Below are 14,131 nucleotides of genomic sequence, written 5' to 3'. Positions count from 1 at the left end.
GTACCGGAGCCAGCTCTGCATGATAGGCACAGCCACAAGGTCATACAAAATGTTAAACCTGAGCCTTAACTCTAACCTTAACCACACTGTTCACCTTATCCCTAACCCTAACCTTAAATTAAGACCAAAAAGCAAATTGACTGAACCAGGTTTTCCTCTAGGATTTTGCCTGTGCTTATTTCCATTCTGTTTATTTTTTTTATCCTGAAAAAATCCCCAGTCCTTACCGATTACAAGCATACCAATAACATGATGCAGCCACCACTATGCTATTAAAAATGTAGAGTGGTAAACAGTAATGTGTTGTATTGGATTTTCCCCAAACATAACACTTTGTATTCACGACATAAAGTTAATTGCTTTGCCATATTTTGGGGGTTATTACTTTAGTGCCTTGTTGCAAACAGGATGCATGTTTTTGAATATTTGTATTTTCTACAGGCTTCCTTCTTTTCACTCTGTCAATTTGGTTAGTATTATGGAGTAACTACAATGTTGTTGATCCATCCTCACTTTTCTCCTATTACAGCCACTAAACTCTGTAATTGTTTTAAAGTCACCATTGGAGAAATCCCTGAGCGGTTTCCTTCCTCTGCGTCAACTGAATTAGGAAGGACACTTTGTAGTCACTGGGTGTATTGATACACCATCCAAAGTGTAATTAATAACTTCACCATGCGCAAAGGGATATTCAGTGTTTGCTTTTTTTTTATCCATCTACCAATAAGTGCAAGGCATTGGAAAACCTCCCTGGTCTTTGTGGTTGAATCTGTGTTTGAAATTCACTGCTCGACTGAGGGACCATACAGATACACTACATGACCAAAAGTACGTGGTTGAACATCTAATTCCAAAATCGTTAAGATTTCCATTCACTGGAACTAAGGGTCCTAGCCCGAACCATGAAAACATCACCAGACCATTATTGCTCCTCCACCAAACCTTACAGTTGGCACTATGCATTGGGGCAAGTAGCGTTCCCCTGGCATCCGCCAAACACAGATTCGTTCGTCGGACTGCCAGAAGGTGAAGTGTGATTCATCACTCCAGAAAACGCGTTTCCACTTCTCGAGTGTCCAATGGCGGTGAGGTTTACACCACTCCAGCCGACCCTTGGCATTGCGTAAGGTGATTTAAGGCTTGTGTGGCAGCTTGGCCGTGGAAATCCATATCATGAATCTCCAGACGAACAATTCTTGTGCTGACGTTACTTCCTGTCACGTTCTGACCTTTGTTCCTTTTTTATGTCTTTATTTTAGTTTGGTCAGGGCGTGAGTTGGGGTGGGCATTCTATGTTGTTTTTCTATGTTTTGTTCTGTATGTTATATTTCTATGTGTTTGTCCTAGTATGGTTCTCAATCAGAGGCAGGTGTCAGTCATTGTCTCTGATTGGGAGCCATATTTAGGTAGCCTGTTTTTCATTGTGTTTTGTGGGTGATTGTTTCCTGTTTCAGGGTTTGCACCATACGGGACTGTTTCGGTTGTTTGTTTTTGTTATTTTTGTTCTGTGTTCATTTTGATTCATTTAAAATCTATTATGGACACTTACCACGCTGCACATTGATCCGATCCTTGCTACTCCTCCTCAGACGAGGACGAAAGCCGTTACACTTCCAGAGACAGTTTGGATCTCGGTAGTGAGTGTTGCAACTGATCAAAAGTTTTAGAACACCTACTCATTCAAGGGTTTTTCTTTATTTTTACTATTTTCTATATTGTAGAATAATAGTGAAGACATCAAAACTATGAAATAACACATATGGAATCATGTAGTAACCAAAAAAGTGTTAAACAAGATTTTATATTTCAAATAGCCACCATTTGCCTTGATGACAGCTTTGCATGCGCTTGGAATTCTCTCAACCAGCTTCACCGGGAATGCTTTTCCAACTGTCTTGAAGGAGTTCCCACATATGCTGAGCTCTTGTTGGCTCAGCATATGTGGGAACCCTCTCAATTTGGTTGAGTGCGGAGGATTATGGAGCCCAGGTCATCTGATGCTGCACTCCATCACTCTCCTTCTTGGTAAAATAGCCCTTACATAGCCTGGAGGTGTGTTGAATCATTGTCCTGTTGAAAAACAAATGATATTCCCACTAAGCCCAAACCAGATGGGATGACGTATGGCTGCAGAATGCTTTGGTAGCCATGCTGGTTAAGTGTGCCTTGAATTCTAAATAAATTACAGACAGTGTCACCAGCAAAGCACCCCCACACCATAACACCTCCTTCTCCATGCCTTACGGTGGGAAATACACATGCATAGGTCATCCGGCGGATTAAGACACGGCGGTTGGAACCAAAAATCTCAAATTTGGACTGATCAGACCAAAGGACAAATTTCCACCGGTCTAATGTCCATTGCTCGTGTTTCTTGGCCCAAGCAAGTCTCTTCTTATTATTGGTGTCCTTTAGTAGTGGTTTCTTTGCAGCAATTCGACCATGAAGGCCTGATTCACTCAGTCACCTCTGAACAGCTGATATTGAGATGTGTCTGTTACTTGAACTCTGTGAAGCATTTATTTGGGGTGCAATTTCTGAGGCTGGTAACTGTACTGAACTTATCCTCTGCAGCAGAGGTAACTCTGGGTCTTCCATTCCAGTCCTCATGAGAGCCAGTTTCATCATAGCGCTTGATGGTTTTTGCAACTGCACTTGGAGAAACTTTCAAAGTTCTTCACATTTTCCTTATTGACTGACCTTCATATCTTAAAGTAATGATGGACTGTAGTTTCTCTTTGCTTATTTGAGCTGTTCTTGCCATAATATGGACTTGGTCTTTTACCAAATAGGGCTATCTTCTGTATACCACCACTACCTTGTCACAGCACAACTGATTGACTCAAACGCATTAAGAAGGAAAGAAATTCTTCAAATGAAATTTTAAGAAGGCACACCTGTTAATTGAAATGCATTCCTGGTGACTACCTCATGAAGCAGGTTGAGAGAATGCCAAGTGTGTGCAAAGCTGTCATCAAGGCGAAGGGTGGCTATTTGAAGAATCTCAAATATAAAATATTTTTTGATTTGTTTAACACCTTTTTGGTTACTACATGATTTCATGTGTTAATTCATTTTTGGTTATTTCATAGTTTTGATGTCTTCACTATTATTCTACAATGTAAAAAATAGTAAAATGAAGAAAAACCCTTGAATGAGTAGGTTGTCTAAAACTTTTGACCGGTAGTGTATATTTCCTTTTTTTTACTGGATCTGATGGTCAATCTGAGGAAAAGGAGGGAGCAGTGGTGAGGCTGCCTCTCACCCTACTCACTGTCCCTCTGCTCTCCCTCTCCGCTGAGAAAAGGGGACACAGTCTTCAAGCTGATGGCGAAACTCAAGTCGCACTGCATTACTTCAGCCTCATCCACCAATTCATGTTGTTACTATGACCAGATAAAGTGAAATATTCCTCTATATTAAAAAAAGACACAAGCTTATTCAAACCCTTTTCTATACTCATTCATTGCAGCTGCATTACTGGTTGTAACGTGAGTGGAAGTAGGGAGAAGGTGAATTTTATGGCTTAATAAAGGTGTTGAGTAAAGTGTTGCCAGCGCTGAATAACAATTTAAACGAGAACTTACCCATAAAACAGCAGCTCTCTCACAGTATCAACTTTGCTGTGAATTCAAGGCTTCATTTTACAGTCTATGGCTCGAGGAATCTATGCAGACACGGTAATCCGAGCTATCTGATTGGCCAGCGGTAGGCCTGTAGGTGCACTTGATTTGCTCTCTGGGCCTGCCAGACACATGAAATGGTTCAAAATGGGAACACTTTGCCTTACCGGCACTAGGGCTGCTGAATCAAGTGCGCCTACCGCAACAGTGCACAAATAAAGAAATAAAAATAGGAACGCTTTATCGTTGTTTTTTTTACAGAAATGTTTGGTGATCGACTAGGAATGCCTTGGAGATCGACCAGTCGTGACCACTGCCCTAAAGAATCTCAAATTGATTATGTAGCACAAAAAAGTTATTTATAGGGGATTTTGACATGATGTGTAAAAAATGCTAATATAGGTAGGCTACCATGACTTGCATTGTGAGTGTGATTTGTAATCCCTCTCTCCCTCTACAGGCAAATTAGTGGCAATTGCAGTCATCGACTAGAAGGACCCGACAGTGGAAAGTGGCAGTGTGTCCTGACTCCTGTGTGATCATTAACACATAGATGGCATCGCCATGGACCCCTTGCTTCCCTTCCTGCATGCTTATTTACTTCCTGTTATAGTATAAATGGTGTTGTGTGGCAAGGCCTTATTATTGTAGTAAGCAGGAACCAACACTAATCCAATATAATGAGCCAGTGCACTAATATGAATCTGTAAGAGATGCAATTATTGGAATGGGGGTGGGTATCACAAGTAGATTTGACAAATAAGCCGTTTTCTGCACAACATTACCAATAATAACATTCTCCCAAGAATACTCTAGAATTCTGTCACATTGTGTCAACACATTTGTAATGAGGTGTCATTTCCTTGTATTTCCCATCTTATCAATGGTACATTACGTATCTATTATATGCCTAAACATTGACTAATATATAGCTTTTTTGTGAAGACCAATATTGTTCATGGGTCTATTCACAGACGCTCGAATAGAGTAGTGGTGATGGATTGAGCTGCATCTATTGAACAGTGCTGATAGTTTCCAAAGCATGTGGCAGATAGACCAGAGTAAAACCTCCACTACCTTTCATAAAACCTTACTACCTTTCATCTCAGAGCCAGACATCCATCTCAGTCAGAACTCAGAACTTCAGAAGTTACAACGCTAGTGTGCCATCCCATTCTGTAACCACTGTGACTCTCCCCTCGCTCTACTCTGGCTTCTGTCCACCCCTTCTGCCTGTTTCACCTTAAGGCTTTAAACCCCCTGTCTGATGGGAATTGGGCTGCTCATCCGCTGCCCAGAACACCAGTCACTCAGCCACTGCCTGGCGTCTAGGTGCAGCTCTGCAGCACATCACTCTTTTCTTTCTCCCTGCTGCTGCTCCCTCTTGTCCCCTTCCCTCCATCCCTCTCTCCCCTCATGGGCGTTGTGATGGCTGTCACTGGGCTGGGGACGGGGGAGGTCTGTGGGGAGACAGGCTGTCACAGGTCCCTGGGATCTCTGCGTGGATCTGTTAGGCCTGGTCAGCCCCGGCCCCCCCAGCCAGGGTGGGCTGGCTGACGAGTGGAGTGTACACAGTTATACTGAGAGACTGGGTTGGTGTCAGGACCAATGAACAGGATACATACTTGAAGTGTGGTTTCAGTGTTATCAAGTGCAATTTTCCTGTCCGGACACTTGACAGACTGAAGACTGTGATTCTATAGCACTACACATTATATTGGTGTTATGGCACTAACCATTCTAAATGCCACTTATACTGTGGAATGGCAGTGCTATGATAGTGACAGTCTATAGTATACCGCAGTATGCATCAAATAAACAGACTTGGTTGAGGTCTCATAAAAATAATATCACAATAGCATAATGATAAAAATCCCTAAGGAGATTGTCTGAAAATAAATAATGAAAAGACAAGCAATTCCCAAAACATGAATAATTAATTTACTGCCGCTACTCTTCATAAAGTTTCTGCAGTATCAATCTGAGTGCCAACTGCTTGCAGTTTCAGAATGCTTCCAGCTTTAAGCCAAAGCTTGTCCTTTGGGTGGACTAGCCCTAGCCTGACTGTATAGCTGGAGTTCTGCTGGTCTTGTGTGATAGATCAGTTCCCTTGGACTCATGAATAACTCAATGATTTGAGGGTGTGAGTTGGAGTAAAGGTCTCCCAGCTCCCAGAGGCTAGGTTAGGGCATCAGGGTGATCTGTAATGCTTGATGGATGGTTGTAGTATCCAGATAGGAACTATAGGAGGAAGCCTTCCATAATTCCGAACAGCATAATTTAAGAATGAAATAAGAGCTTTGTGCAACTCTACGTGACTAATGTGGATTCGTGCATGTGCACACACGCACACGCACACACACACACACACACACACACACACACACACACACACACACACACACACACACACACACAAACTACCAAAATTGCACAGTGCATTGAATTAATGCATGGGGTAGCAGAACACTGCAAATTCAAGTTATTGCTTATTCCCTCGTCCATAGAGCATGTGCACAATGAATAATACATCTCTGAATAAACACACATATTGATTTAAACATTAAGTCTATGAATGTACGAGAGATTCGCACCTGATTCCCTGTCCTCTCCCTCAATAGTGCCCATTTTTCCATAATTGCGGAACCTCAGCACATTTTTCTATTTCTCTTTTTCAGTTTCATCGCACTGAAATTTGATTCTTATCACTATGGATCAGGGAGAGGTCGCCTAAAGGCATAAATTGGCCCAATGCAAACAAGTGGGATGAATCGGCTGATCCTAAATGTGAGTCACAAAGACAGGGATTTCGGGCCATGAAATGTATGACAGCTACCATCAATGTCACTCTGGTCAATGACGCAGAGACATAGAGGGAGGGGGAGAGAACAAGAAGAAACCCAGTGGGCAAAAACTGGTTGGTTGAATCAATGTTCTTTCCACGTCATTTCGACCCCCAAAATCTATGCTATATCGTTGAATCAACGTGGAAAACTGATTGGATTTGTAAAAAGTCATAAATGCACGGGGATTTCAGATTTTTTCAATTTTTTTCCCCAAAACCCAATGACAGGGTGACATTTGTTGATTTCATGTTGAATTCACGTTAGTTGACAACTCAAACAAATGCAGTGGTGGAAAAAGTATCCAATTGTAATACTTGTGTAAAAGTAAAGATACCTTAACAGAAAATTTGTATAAGTGACCCAGTAAAATACTACTTGAGTAAAAGTCTAAAAGTATTTGGTTTTAAATATACTTAAGTATCAAAGTAAATGTAATTGCTAAAATGTACTTAAGTATCAAAAGTATAAATCATTTCTAATTCCTTATATAAAGCAAACCAGATGGCATCATTTTCTTGTTTTTTTAATATACGGATAGCCAGGGGCACACTCCAACACTCAGACATAATTTATAAACGAAGCATGTTTGTTTAGTGAGTCCGCCAGATCAGAGGCAGTCAGGATGACCAGGGATAAGTGCGTGGACCATTTTCCTATCCTGCTAAGCATTCAAAATGTACGAGTACTTTTGGGTGTCAGGGAAAATGTATGGAGTAAAAAGTACATCATTCTTTTTAGGAATGTAGTAAAGTAAAAGTAGTAAAAAATATAAATAGTAAAGTACAGATACCCAAAAAACGACTTAAATAGTACTTTCAAGTATTTTTACTTAAGTACTTTACATCACTGAACAAATGTAAATCATAACTAGATGTTTAACTGAAGTGTGAGATAAATAAGAAAACCATTCTCTATTGTTGTGTGGCTTAGAGGTACAGTAAAGAAACACAAAGAGCAAGCAAACATCTGTAGGGTTTTGACCTAGCCAGACCCGGCAGAACAATGGCAAAGTTAGTCAGTCACGACTTCTGCCAGATGACAGCCATCTGGTCCTACACCTCGCTAATGAACCCCTTTTTTCAAAAGTTTATAACTGTAATTTGCATCCCCCTGATCAAAAGTCATGCAGTAGAGACACGCCGGCAGAATGTCATCAGGTGTAAAACAGAGATCTTCACGTAGTTGAAGTCTACGGATTTAGACCGCTCCGGGATACGAGACATTTTTCGATATGAAAATTATACTTGAAAGACGTGATAAAATATTCACCAGAAAGGAGAACAGGAAGATAGCACACAGCCTTAGGCAAGTGGTGGGCCTGCTGTGAATTGTGTTTTTTCCATGAGAGAGAGATACTGTAGAGCAAGAAGGAAATGGTGGGGGAGAGGGTCCAAGTGAGAGGGCAAGTGGCCACAGACAGAGAGACATGGGGCTAGATCATGGAGAAAAAATGATCAAACTGTAAAATATCAGCATATGCAAAAAAAAGATCACATTTTGGGGTTTGCAGAACGGCACTATATACATTATTTTTAAGTCTAACGGGGGTGGATATTGAAAAAGGTCAGGATTTATTTGACCTTGCAGTTGTTAATATACTGTACAGCAACACCTCCACCATACAGCATTGGCTCACCATTCCAGAGCTCTGAAATAAGTATTTGACGCTCGGCTAACATTGGAATCGAAGCAATTTCATCCCCAGACAGTAAAACTCCAGAAAAAAGAGGCACCAACTAGTTTCCACCTGGCATTTTCTTTCATTCAGTCGCCACCCTTGAGAGTGTCAGAGACAGACACATCCCAGCAATCATTAGAAAAGTGTGGCGTATTGATTTGGAGCCAAGAATTTTCTAGGTCACCATTGATTAGCCGATGTGGTGCTTTTGCTGCCTCTGTCATTGCCGGGTCCCTGGCTTTATTTTTAGGCCCCTGTTGATCGATAGGAGGCCGCTGTCTGTGTCTTGCTGGCATTGCGCTTCCCCCATGGAACTGGTGTAGGTCAGAAACAGAGGAACTCAAATGTTGAAACCAATGATGGGAATCAATGGGTGGGAAATGTCAGCTAGCTTCGCTGTTTACCGTAACATAGCAGGTTGGAGAGGACACTATTGAGCCCTGTATTATTTCATGTGAATTGATGTCTCAACCCCATCTACTGTACTGTTTTCATCTCTGCCAGCCGCGCCTGTGTTGGAGATAAATGGTACAGAGAGCAGGGAAGCATCCTTATACACAGCTGACTAAAACAGATAGCGGCTAGCTAGCTAATAGCTTAGCAGTAGCAGCAACGTAAACATGCCATAACACTAACACCCATCACGGCTAATAGCATGATACATATTCATGTCTAGATGTTTCAAATGACTTATACAGATGTCAACGAACACAGGACAACAACAAGTCCAGAACCAGCTGTCTCTGATCATAGCTTCCATAGTCAACTACTCAAGTTTCCTTGAGTAGCATTAATTGCTTTGAACCATTACAACAAGAGCACATTGAAATATAATGTTGATTCTGTTACTTGGAAACCCAGTAATGAGAATGTTTATGCATCCTATTGAAAGTACAAGCCGGAGCTGCCCTGCTCTCATAAATATGACCATGAACATTTTGCTGATGAAAATAGAGACACATTTATATATGCTCTATTTAGCAAAATAGTGTAGGCTGCACCAGAAGATGTACAGATGAGTTCAATATTGTTCAAGATTCTTTCTGATGTAAAATGTTTCTTCCAGTATTTTGTCATACAGTACCTACAGGCAAGGTAAACGATGGCTGTATCTTTTACATCTGAAAACCGTAACATTGTTTTATCTCCATTACTCTCTATTGGGAGCAGATGATTAAAAGGTGTGGCAAGAATATATATTTTGAGGACTATGCAAGGCATATTTAATACTAATTAAATATGCCTTGCACCAGTAGGTATTCCATCTCTCTCTAAAGAGAAGCAACCCTGCAAACTAAATCCAGAATTAGCAGATTTACAGACCTTGTTACTTCCTGAACATATGCTAAAATGGGACGGATTAGATAAAGTGCCCCAATTAAAGATTATTATTTGTTTTTTAGCAAAGTAGACCCGGCGACTAGAAAATCTCTGCATTGTTTTAACCATCACTTCACTCTCTTACGCACCCCCTCCAGTCCACTCAAAGGGCACATGGCCACCCACTCAAATGTGTCGCTTGAACTACTCAATCACTCACCTACTGCTCTGTGAAATTACAATCCAGAGCCACTTATGGTGGTCCTATAGAGCCACTTGAAATAATCCATTAAGGAAATGGGACAAATACAAAGCAGCCCTTTTTAAATGGCCCAGTATAACAGGGCTTTGTTCAATTATTGTTGGCTGGTAATTGTGTCCCAGAGAGACTTAAACACATATGCTGTGTACAATGTTAACAGCTCTAGTGGGCCTACATAGAGATATGTGAACAATATTGGGGGATTACAGAGACTTCCACACCTATAGACAGTGCATTCTCCGGTAGCTCAAGAAGTGCTACTGTCAGCATTGACTACTGATCAGCCTGTGCAGCCGGCAGACGTGGGTTCAATTTGTAGTCTTTCAAATACTTTAGCTGCACTTGATTTACCTTGCCTGGTGTAATTTAACCAATGGAACAGTCCAAAATGTGCAAACCTCTCCCATCTGGCCTTCATGACTCAATAGCAGTAGATACAAAACAAATACTATTTGAACCCAGGTCTAGCAGTCAGTGCCCAGATGGATCAGAGATCAGGGATCATTGATACTTCCTAACTGGCCTTTCCTTAGTCATTAGCAGACCTATAGTACCTGGGGCTCCACTGAGTCAGGAAGCCAGGTCCAATTGGAAAGGAGCCCCCTAGCTGTCAAAGGTCTGTGAAGAAATGATAACAACCCTTTTCCCAGGTGGGACACCCAATCGATGGGCTGACTTGATTAGAGAGAGAAAAACACAACCTTGTTTGAAGAAGAAAGTGAGAAGAGACCTCATATGGAGGTCTAAGATGTTTAAAACTGGGATCCAGTCCTTGAAGAGTTTTCTGACTTGGTAGACTTGAGTAGTTGCAACGATGCTAAGACATATGCAACCTACTAATATCCAAATGTATAAATATGTGTAAACACCCAAACCGAATCTTTAGCTTAGCTGTGAAATCAGTTGAGAAACCCATGTGAAACTGCTGCTGAGAGAGACAATACGTTTGATATTGTAATTATAGCGGTAGAGAAAAACATTTTGACAGACTAGTTTTTCTCTACATGAGTTGTAACTAATTCTAGGTGTTTACACACCAATCAACCGTCACATTGATACTGATTAGAACTTGAAATGGGATACCTTTTTGGGTTTAGTGTGCTGAAAATCTATAAAGCAAAACCATGACTGACACTTTACATAGGCTACAGCCCATCTGGCGAATATACCATATGTATATACAAGGATACATAGTGTGACAAGAGTAAAAAAAAAGAGATACGAACTCTAGTTGTAAGTACCGTGTAAATGTGTGCATTTACATATTTTCTGGGAGTAAACACTATCTGTTGCAGTGGGTACGATTGACAGCCTGCCACAGAGCATGAAGGTTTCTCTATGCGAGGAGTTTTCACGTCTGAACACTCCCCCACATCTCTCTCTCTCCCGACTCTGGGGTTTCACAGGTAATTTGAACAAGTGTCTCTCTTGTCCTTTGATCTCGGATGATCAGTGATCAGCTGGTAGACATGGGAAGAAAGTGAAGCAGAGGTGCATTCTTCTGCAATATCTCATAGTTCAGAGTCAGGCAGGTCTGTAGGTATACAGGAATTTTAGAGGAATAACAAGGTGTGTTAAACTGCACTCTGTCGTGATATGTGTGTTTTTACAGCTGGAGATATCGTTTTACTGCATAGACTTCATGTTGCGACTCAATAATGGCCGTCTAATGGAACTAAGGATATTATGAAAAATCAACCTGAACACAGCTAGCGATGCTATTCATGATGTGTGCTTTAGCATAGCTGTTGGTAGTGATAATGCAGAGCTCAAGATCATACCGTACCAGTCAAAAGTTTGGACACATACTCATTCAAGGGTTTTTCTCTATTTTTTACTATTTTCTACATTATAGAATAATATTGAAGACATCAAAACTATAAAATAACACATATGGAATCACGTAGAAACCAAAAAGTGTTAAACAAATCAAAATATATTTTATATTTGAGATTCTTCAAAGTAGCCACCCTTTGCTATGATGACAGCTTTGCACACTCTTGGCATTCTCTCAACAAGCTTCATGAGGAAGTCAGTCACCTGGAATGCATTTCAATTAAAAAGGTGTGCCTTGTTAAATGTTAATTTGTGGAATTTCTTTCCTTCTTAGTGCGTTTGAGCCAATCAGTTGTGTTGTGATAAGGTAGGGGTGGTATAAAGAAGATAACCCTATTTGGTAAAAGACCAAGTCCATGTTATGGCAATAACAGCTCAAATAAGCAAGGAGAAATGACAGTCCATCATACTTTAAGACATGATGGTTAGTCAATGCGGAAAATGTGAAGAACTTTGAAAGTTTATTCAAGTACAGTCGCAAAAACCATCCAGCTCTTTGATGAAACTGGCTCTCATGAGGACCGCCACAGGAAAGGAAGACCCAGAGTTACCTCTGCTGCAGGATAAGTCATTAGAGTTACCAGCCTCAGCCCAAATAAATACTTCACAGAGTTCAAGTAACAGACACCTCAACATCAGCTGTTCAGAGGTGACTGAGTGAATCAGGCCTTCATGGTCGAATTGCTGCAAAGAAACCCCTATTAAAGGACACCAATAAGAAGAAGAGACTTGCTTGGGCCAAGAAACACGAGCAATGGACATTAGACTGGTGGAAATCTGTCCTTTGGAATGATGAGTCCAAATTTGAGATTTTTTGGTTCCAACCACCGCTATGTCTTTGTGAGACGCAGAGTAGGTGAACAGATGATCTCCGCATGTGTGGTTCCCACTGTGAAGAATGGAGGAGGTGTGATGGTGTGGGGGAGCTTTGCTTCTGGCACTGTCAGTGATTTATTTAGAATTCAAGGCACACTTAACCAGCATGTCTACCACAGAATTTTGCAGCGATACGCCATCCCATCTGGTTTGGGCTTAGCTGGACTATAATTAGTTTTTCAACAGGACAATGACCCAACACACCTCCAGTCTGTGTAAGGGCTATTTGACCAAGAAGGAGAGTGATGGAGTGCTGCATCAGATGACCTGGCCTCCACAATCACCCGACCTCAACCCAATTGAGATTGTTTGGGATGAGTTGGACCACAGAGTGAAGAAAAAACAGCCAACAAGTGCTCAGCATATGTGGGAACTCCTTCCAGACTGTTGCAAAAGCATTCCAGGTGAAGCTGGTTGAGAGAATGCCAAGAGTGTGCAAAGCTGTCATCAAGGCAAAGGGTGGCTACTTTGAAGAATCTCCAGTATAAAATATATTTTGATTTGTTTAACACTTTTTTGGTTCCTATGTGATTCCATGAGTTATTTCATAGTTTTGATGTGTTCACTATTATTCTACAATGTAGATAATAGTAAAAATAAAGAATAACCCTTGAATGTGTAGGTGTGTCCAAACTTTTGACTGCTACTGTACATCAGCCTATTGTCTTTATTTGTCCAAGCTACCAACCAATCATAAACGGTTGATGAGTGTTGTCCCTGAGACTATTACAACAACAAGCCCCTTCTCTCAGTAATTATGCTTCTCATTCAAAGAAAGTCGAGACTGCTAGCATAGGCCAGGCAACCTGGTTTGTCAAATAATAAAGTTGAAATTATTCCATGGGGATAGTCAGAGATACTTTAAGTAAAAGTTTATAAGAACCCAATCTTTAGACTCTAGATCAGCTTCCTATTGGATTCTCAAGTGTGTGTTATCAGAGGGTGTCAATGGTATTCTTTACACAGTGGGCATGGTAGAGGGGCTTATATTTGATCTGTAACACTACAATGGTGCTTCCTGAACAACAGCCCAGGTGTATTTCCAGTGAAAACCAGAGAGTACTGATGTTCCTTTACTTTCCTCTCATAAGACCCACAGAGACAAGCGTAGTCCCTTATTTGCAAGTTTGACACCTCCTTCAGAGTTGTGTTCATAGAACATGACACACTGCATCATTCCAAATGCTACATTTGACACAAAAAGGAAATTCTTGTTTGAGGGCACCTGAGAGACACTTCCCAAAATAGGTGGCTTATTTATAGATCAGGTTTACTTTTTTTGTTGAAAACTTAAGCAGGTATTGTTCTCCATAACTAACTTGGAGTAACATTTTATTCAGTGTTATTCAGTGTTGGTTAAGGGACGTGACATGATTTAAAACATCCCTTGACTCCATCAATGTGTTTTGAGGATGTCTGGTCACCAAGACCTTCACAATTGTGTTATGTTTTTTTTTGTGTCACATTGTTGCTAAGTGCAGATTTTATGATCTGTTTACAAGGGTGTCTGGATGTCTCATTAGAGACTTCTAAAGCTTCGCCGCTCGTCCCCTCCCAAACCCTCTGGGGAACTCTGGGTAAATCATTGTGTCATTGTGTGGGAGAGACCAACACGCCACCAAACAGTTGAAATATTTCAGGCTCTAATTTGGTAATTACTGCCCCCTTTTTAATGACAGTCTGACATAAT

Source organism: Salvelinus namaycush, chromosome 7, assembly GCF_016432855.1.
Source record: "Salvelinus namaycush isolate Seneca chromosome 7, SaNama_1.0, whole genome shotgun sequence".
In the NCBI taxonomy this organism is placed as follows: domain Eukaryota; kingdom Metazoa; phylum Chordata; class Actinopteri; order Salmoniformes; family Salmonidae; genus Salvelinus; species Salvelinus namaycush.
This window is presented reverse-complemented; position numbering follows the sequence as displayed.